The sequence below is a fragment of the Austrofundulus limnaeus genome, unplaced genomic scaffold (genome assembly GCF_001266775.1).
Source record: "Austrofundulus limnaeus strain Quisiro unplaced genomic scaffold, Austrofundulus_limnaeus-1.0 Scaffold558, whole genome shotgun sequence".
Classification (NCBI taxonomy): domain Eukaryota; kingdom Metazoa; phylum Chordata; class Actinopteri; order Cyprinodontiformes; family Rivulidae; genus Austrofundulus; species Austrofundulus limnaeus.
In genome coordinates this window covers 41,280-50,178 of record NW_013952960.1, presented here as the reverse complement: position 1 = coordinate 50,178, position 8,899 = coordinate 41,280, and the positions used below count along the sequence as shown (strand labels likewise).

Below are 8,899 nucleotides of genomic sequence, written 5' to 3'. Positions count from 1 at the left end.
ATCCATCCATCCATCCATCCATCCATCCATCCATCCATCCATCCATCCATCCATCCATCCATCCATCCATCCATCATCTATCTATCTTCGAAGGAAGTCCAGATTATTTTGATGGTTCTAAAGATAATCTGAGCAAATATTCCTGCCGTGGGTGGTGAGTTAAGAGTGATCTAGTCGGCTCGGAAGGACGTCGGGACTGCACCGATCTCAAATCGGGGATATTCAACATGTTAGATTTTTTGACCCGATATCACAGCGGGTGTAGTGTTCCTGGAGAACAAATGAGTTGCAACCTGCTGAATGTAACGTGTAGCCAATTAAAAGGCAAAATATTGTAAACACGGAGGGGATTCTGAAATACGGACATAGAAGATACAAAAAAAAACTGTCATGACACACCAGAAAGTCCTCTGGACGTTAAAAATCCTATGGAATTGTTTTTCTTCAGGTTAAAAATAATCCACAAATGATCAATACTGTTTCTTCCTCATTGCAAATGTTTATTTACTCTGAACTCACGTCTCTCTGGAGGTAACACAAGATTTTTCCTCTGACATCCGAATTCTCGCGAGGTCTCAATAAGTCTTGTGTGATTTCACATCTGACATCTGAATGTGAGTGAGGAGCACACCAGATTTTCCCCATGTAGGATGTTTTTTAGATGGCCCACTGTGCACTTGGTACCAAGGGTGTAACTTTAGGTCTACCTTTGGGGGGTGGGGGTGGGGGGGGGGTTATGCTCTAAAACCCTGCATGTCATTTTTAGCAATTATGCTTAAAACGTAGATGTATGACACTGTAATTTTTTTAAATCAGGTCAAAGTTATATAAAGACAACAAAAGAGTTGCATCTGTCTACTTAACCAGTTAATTTCTATTGTGTTTGAGCAAACAATGTCATTTTATTGGGGGGGGGGGTTATTTTGACTGGATGAAATTATTGTTTGGGTCATAACCCCCCTAACCCCCCTGCAAATTACGCCTATGTTTGGTTCTATAGACCCAGCCTCAAATTCAAGTCACAATATCCATACAGCAATACAGCAAGAACTGAACATTTGATTGAATTGCAGTTAGCAAGTAGCATCATTTAATGGTGCAAACAACCAAAGGGGTATTTTTCAATTTCTGTGACAAGGGAACTGCAACAACAATTTTTTATAGCTATAGAAAATGTCATGTTTTACTTCGAAATCCTCAATAAATATATAATACCTGATGGCTTAAATACTGTTTGGAGTAACATCAAACCTTCTTCCAAACAACATTGTGCCACCATTAATCATTTTTATGAACTGCTCAGTATTCCTGTCACGATGTTTTGTGGAAGATTTGCTTGCATTTAGATCACATGTGCAGCTGTTGGCGTATATGTCTGAGATGGATGTACTTTGCTGTTGCTACTGATTGATCCACTGTTTGAAACGGTGTCCAAATTGCATTTTTCACTTGGTGCCGTGCCGTGGGTGTCAGAGTGTAAATGATGTGGACTCAGTCTAGCTGCTCTGCTGTTCATCATTGGGGAATGTCGATGTATCTTTACAACAGTGCAATATGACACATTTTCACCCAGCAAAAAGTCCTATTTGTATTATCAGACCTGGTGAAGCCGTATTCACCACATGTTTTGCTGAAAGGTGATGTGTTTATTTAAGAATTTAATCTGCATAAAGAGTAATGCAGTGAGTCACCTTTTCTTTGTGATACTACAGTACAGCAGGTCATTATGAAGGAAGCTTTCTGCTTCTATATTAAGTACTTTATGCTTTTTACATGACTGCCATAGTTTTACCTATATACTTAAAGAGCACGGTGAAGTGGGAAGTATTCAGAAGTCTTTATTTAACACAGTTATATCTCACTTCATCCTACATATTGGAACACACCCAAACAATATTCTGTCTCTTAGTATTGGAGCTTTGGCGGCTCAGTGCTTTTAATCATGGGAAACACTTTTTTGATCAAAGTCTTTTTCATAGTTTAACATTCAAAGCACACATACAAAGAATAAGTAAATAAAATACAAAATAAACACAACAAAATCCACTCCCACCCTACCCCGCCCACACTGGATTGGCTTCACAGACATGTTGCATTCTAAGGTTTTAACATTCAAAACACAATAAAAAAAAATTAACATTTAGCCTATACCAAATTAGAAAATGATGCAAATACAACCACGGAGGCGCAATAACAGAAAGCATTACTGTGTGACATTTGTGCTCTGATTTAATTCTCCTGATTCTAATTTGTGCAAAGGATGTTGTTTTAAAGGTTTTGTGCTTTGTTCAAATGCAAGATACATATGCTGATTTTGCAAAGATAAGTTATTCCCTTTTCTCTTTTTCCTTTCTTTTTAATTTTATTTTTAGAGGGAAGAGTCTTTCTTCTGAAAACCTTTCCAAACAAGTCATATTAAATCAGTGTTTTGTAGTCATGTTATTTATTATATATTTATTATGCTAACTGGACCTGTAGAATGTTGGATATGCTAAGATTTGAACAGTCACATTCTTACCTTAATACTGCAAAGTACAAATAGGTAAATTTAAGTCTTCTGTAAACAGCTATAACTAGCCCAAATAATCTACTTTGTTGTTTTGGATTTATTAAGTAAAAGGGATAAAGTTTTTCTTGAGGTCACCAGTCAAACTGAAAAATACTGCATTTTAATTTACTCCGATTTACCGATCTTACTCCCAACTTAACACATATTGACGCTTTTACAAGGTTCCCTCTGCATCTTATTTTGACGTGTTGGGTAACCACTGTGCATTACTTATTGACGCACCAGGCATTTCTGGGTTCGCTCGGCGTCCGGTTTTGACGCGTTGGGATGCGTCAAAACTCAGTTATATCGCTTGGCCTTCAGAGGAGCAGGACATGCCCCTCCTTCCCTGCTTCACTGCTTTTTGCTTCTTCAGGCTCTTTTTTCACCTACCATCCAAAACTAAAGGAATTATGGATTTGGTCAACTGGTCTCTGAATGCAAGTGACACTATTTTTTTCCACACTTGGAATGAGGGGAACATGGCTGTCTGGGTGGAACGGTTGCTGCTGGACTTGTCTGATTCCTGGGGCTGGAATCTGATATCCCAGCACCACTTTCCATCGAAGACGTGGAAGATTTATTTATATATATATTTGGATTTCTGATAACTGGATTCCTGCTGATCGGCAGAGGAGGGTTCCAGATTTATCAAAAAGTGATAGCGATCCTGACAGTGGTTCGGGCCTTTGAGGAGCTGTTGGGCGCACTTGAAGGATTCTGCCAGGCTGGTAGCACACAGACTCTCAGCTGGGGGGAAAATTCGCAAACTGGATGTGATTCTGACCAGGATCGTAACCCAGGAGTGAGCCTCCAGCATGTAATGATTACATCTGGGTGACGCTTCAGACGATGAGAAGCGAGGTAGACCCCAAATTCGGCTGATTTTTCTTTTTTCGCCACTTCAGAGTTGTAGTTAAGACATTTTAAAAGCAGCAGGAAATTCAAGGCTGCTTTGTTCCAAAACAATCGGATTATCTATTTTGGCTCCCAGCGGCACGGCCTTGACTGCGGTGTTTATCTCTATCTCCCCAGGATGGAATGTCAACAAAGAGCTGGATTTGCTCCCATCCCCATCACCCGTGTTGGACCTGGCCCCAGAACTCAATGGCTGAGGAGGAGGAAACTCTGAACGCTAGCGAACTGAGTAGAGACGATAACATCATGTGACTCTAGACTCTGGAGGGGGCCAGGGTTGGGTCCTAGCACGAACCCCCCCTCAAGTCACCTACTCCTATGAACCCGTCCCATCTTACCTCCCCCTTATGTGTTGTTTGACCCCCAGCTCTCTCCCTTCCTAAGCAGCCTTGCACTGACGCGAGTGGTTTTTTGAGCGTATGATTCTGTGTTTCTGTGTAAGCCCAGGATCAGAGCTTCTTTTTTAACTCACCTTTTCTAGTGTGTGTTTTCCAAGCTGCAAAAGGTAGCGCACCATCATGCGAAAGACCCTGGACATTCGTTCCCCCATGTTTGTTATTTGTGTGTTTCTCCGGACGGATGTTCTAAACTGCAATTTCGTTCTGCATTGCATCTTTGATGTTGTGTGTGAATGACAATAAATGATTCTGATTCTGAAAATATAGGGGTCTTTGTGTTAGGGTCCATGGTTAATATTAGGGATCAGGGTTCATGGTTAGTTTTAGGTAGTGGGGTCAGGGATAGTATGTCCAGGGGCGAATATTATATAATTTTAGGGTTTGGGACACGTAGTGGACGTGAATTTCCTACACTTTCTAAAAATTGTTAATTTTTGAGATCAGGGTTGATGGGTAATTTTAGGTACTAGGGTCAGGGACAGGATGTCTAGAGTGAATAAAGGTAATTTTAGGCTTTGGGATAGTTAAGTTAGTTTTTGTGCATTTTCTAAACTTTCTGAAATTATGACAATGGATTCCGCCACATCTCGTCAACGCCTGATGCTACTGGGAGGTACCAGATGCGTCGAAATCAGATGCAGAGGGTACCTTGAAAAAGCATCAGTATTTGACGAGTTGGGAGTGAGAATGGGCTGGTTGGGGGCAAGGAAGCTAATACAACATGTAGACTTGAATGTCAAATGTTAGAAGTAAAACCATACAAATACGAGCGCTGGGACTGCTGTGACTGGTGTTCTCCATACCATGTGACCAGAAACCCTTAGAAAAGCCATCATACCAGCTAAATGAAATATGCTGTGTTTTAATTCAATTATAAAATTAAGTATTTTTAGCTTTTTAAAAACATCAGTGACTAACAGAACCTCAATAAAATTCTTCAAAACCATGAAACTGATTCTGTTTTCTTGTTGAGCAACTGGTGATTTTCATTGTTTGTTAAAGAAAAAACTTTTTGTGCATCTGCCAACTTCAATAAATAATTTTATCACCTATAGTGATGTCGGCAGTACCAGCATTTTTACAATTACTCATACTTGTACAAAAATGCCTCGATACTCAGGATTGTCAAGTACTCTTTCGTACTCGATTTGGCAAAAACTGGTATCAGGACACCCCTTAGTCACAAATATTATGCTTTGATATTTCTTCTTCAACAAGGTGCGTGCATCATGAAACTTGTCATTTGAGATCCACTTATCTCAGTTCCATTTTTTTCAGTAATGACAGAAGTTTCAGCAGCCCTTTGCTCCACTTCTGAAAATATCCTCAGCTCTACCTCACCCAGACCCCCGTCCTATTACCCAGCTTCGTTGCCAACCACTGGCGGAGTTGTTTTCCTCATCCCCAATGTCTGCGTGCCTCCAGGCTTCCACTGTGAGCTCTGAGCAATGTGAGTGCAGGAACTCACTCTAAGCTTGAAGGCTGAGGACGCTTGCATGCATCCTGTCGTCACTGTGAATGTGTGGGATTGGAGATCTGGCACGCAGTGACGGCTCCATTGTCTTGGCAGAGTCCATCCCTTGCCACATGACGATAACTAACAGAAAAAAAAGAGGATAAAGAGGGAAAAAAACATACAGTAAAGCGCAGTATTTTCTGTGGCAGTCTTTGAAGATATCTTTTCCCTCCAATCAGAGTTGTTTGTTTCTGCACCATATGGTTCATATACCTTGTGCAGATATATGTAGCTTCAGGGAACGAAAGGCAGAGATGGAACATATAGCAGAATATAAATAAAATCTTGGATGTTGATCTCACTTTTTATTCTGACAGGCAGCCATAATGGCTGTACTGCAGTAATTTCATTCTCACTTTTGCTTCAGGTCAAATATCACAAATCTTTTTAGAAAGTTAAACTTGTTTTTAAATCTTAGTATTTTAGTAATCATTCAGAATTTCCAAACAAGCGAATCACATGATTTTACTGTGTATTTTATTTCTGTTCCAAAATTGTTGCCCGAAGAACACGTTTTTCCAACTAATAACTCTAAAAGAAAACTTTCTTTTTTTTCTTCTTTTCAGTGCAAATACACCCGTTCTGTCTCTTTGAAAGGTATACAAAGCATAAAGTTAATCATCATTGATGATTAAACCACAGCTCCTGAACTGCCTGGAATGTATTCATTCGCAGTTCAGCCTCCCCGTCTATTTCTCATTTACATTATGTTGTAACAATGTTGCTTTGAACCCACTGAGCAGTTAATTTGGCCTTAAATAAAGCTTGTTTGAATGAGCAGTTTCCACGTTCCACTAGTATTGTTTTTTTTTCTTCACTGTAGCCATGCCTGCTATTTCTGAAATCTCAGAGGCTTGAACAAAATACACAAAATGTTAAGCTGTTGGCTGCAAAATGCAGTCCTGGGATCAGAGAAACTCAGGCCCCAGTGCTTAGCTTTATTTTCGATGGCAATGTCCTCACAACAAAAGGAATATTTCAGTAAGTTTTGTCTGCACAGTTGGCGCTAATGTTACCTTTTGTTTGCTTCTTTCAATGCAGAAAGACCTACAGATGATGTGGTTTGCTTTGGATCATATCATGAGCTGTACCACGCCTTCACCATACACCTGGTTGATTTTGGTTTCATCTATCCAAAGAATGTTCTTCCAGAACTGTGCTGACTTTTGATTTTCTTTTTAACAAAGTCCAGTCTCGCCTTTTTATTCTTGAGGATTATTAGTGGCTTGCACCATGCAGTGAATCTTCTGTATTTACTTTCATGCAGTCTTCTCTTTATGGTAGATTTAGATATTGATATGCCTTCCTCCTGCAGTGTTCACTTGGTTGGCTGTTGTGAAGGGGTTTCTCTTCACCTTGGAGATTATTCTGCCATCATCCACCACTGTTGTCTTCTGTGGGCGCCCAGGTCTTTTTGTATTGATGAGCTCATCAGTAGATCTCAGGATGAACTAAACTGTAGATTTTGCCACTCCTAGTACTGTAGCAATTGCTCAGGTGAGAGTTTTGCAGCTTACGGATGGCTTGTTTCACCTACATGGAGAACTCCTTTGCATGTTTTCTTCACAGCACAGTCTTCCAAATACACACCTCAGATCAACACTTATCTGCTTCATTGAGAACAGCATAACAAAGGAATTACCCACACCTGCCCATGAAAGAGCTTTTGAGTGAATTAAACAATTACTTTTGGTCCCTTTAAAAGCAGGGTGGGCACATGTTAAGGAACTGAATTCCTAAACCCTTCACACAATTTTAATGTGGATACCCTCAAATGAAAACTGAAAGTCTGGACTTTATGTCCATTTCCATTATATAACTATAACTTAAACCAGTTTAACTATATACTGCTTATCTTTAACCAGTGTCCAAACAGATATGGACCAAACTGTAGGTGACATTAATTCTATTACTTCTGCAATATGGCAGGTCTACATCCAAAAAAGGCTTTCAGTTGGTTTCTTAAAAGTCAATCTTCAGAAAATGTCACTATGTTGGACAAAATTTTCACAAGTTGGAATAAACTGTCTAAAACTTGTTGTTTCAGCAGACTTAAAACATTATAGTGTGACAGGGCCTCTGTGACACTATAATGCTTTAAGACTGCTGAAACAACAGCGAGGCATGTGGTGACTAGGGTTGGGCATAATCGTATCGTGTGTGATTAATCGTCAGAAAAACATTAATCGATTAATTTTTGGCACTTGAAAATTAATATGATTAATGCCAACAAGTAGAATCCGCTCGCTGCTCCTCCCTGCTTCAAATATGACGAACATTAAAAAAGTTCTGTAACTTATTTATTTATCAACACAATTTAAAATTTGATGTATAGCCTGAAGTTTGTAATTTTGACACAATTTGGAAAAGATTTTTATGAAGAGCAAATCTTTCCCACTAAATTGGTCATGTGACTATGAAATAAGGGTGTCCAGGGACTCCAGGGGATTAATCGTCAAATTAATCGTTATCGGCTAAATTCCACAATTAATCGTGATTTTTTTTTTTTTGCCAATATTGCCCAACTCTAGTGGTGACAAGGATACAAGGTACAGGATCACCTGTAAGATAAAACTGACCTTCAGAAACATTTCTTGACATCTTATGTCATGTGCTCAACATTTTTATCCAAGTAACATTCAAACAGCAGTCAAAGACTGAGCAGAACAACAGGCTTAGGTTGTAAACAAATGTCACTTGTCTGGAAATACAAAGACCACTTACCAAAATGGAGCCTTGAGAATGTTGTACGCAAACATTTTATTTTGTCTTCTCATTGATAACATTTACAATATTTTTCTCCTGTGTATTTGAGGTTGTTTCTTTTATGTTTTACTTTATGTCTAATCTCTTTTCACAAAAGTTTGCCATAGTCAAATCTTTACAGTTGGCATCTACACAGTGTATACAGTGTATAGTGCAATATTAACGGTTATTCAAATTTTATTCAAAAGCATAAATAATGTTCTGATCAGGCATTTTTGTTGTATGTTTAACTGTTTTTAACTGAACTTTCTCTTCAGTAAAAAAATGTAAAAGTTCACAGAAGTGCCTTAGACAGTTTTACTTTATTTCATTTCCTTTAGTTTTTATTCATTAGACAAAGACAAATCCGCATTGTATGATTTATCTTTAATTTTAGTTTTCAGGCTAATGAGCTGTGGAAGCCATTGAACATGAAGCTATAGGACGAGGCTAGAGTACTCTTGTGACACCTTTTTTTATTAGCCTTTCGACTGGGAAAAAAAATTCACCCAGTACTGGCAAAGTCTTTACAGTGTTTGTAGACAACACTGAACTCAACACAGCTGATTTGTCTTTTTTTAAAGAAGAAAAAGAAAGAGAAGGAAAAAAGTGAAACGTAATGGGAAAGAGTGAAAGAGAGATCAGAAGATACGTGAAATATGTATCGAGAAAACACAAGACAACACACCAGACATCTTGGCTGCACACCTACAGAAACAGAGATAACAAAACCACAGCAACAAAAATGCATATCTATATAATAATGATTATAGC

The 8,899-nt window shown here is 38.9% G+C and overlaps 1 protein-coding gene across 1 annotated transcript in view; it reads left to right on the top strand.

Moving 5' to 3' along the window:
• Positions 1-8,899, top strand: part of LOC106530786 (copine-8) — a gene marked incomplete at both ends in the record, with an annotated part of 87,740 nt that overhangs the window by 42,412 nt on the left and 36,429 nt on the right.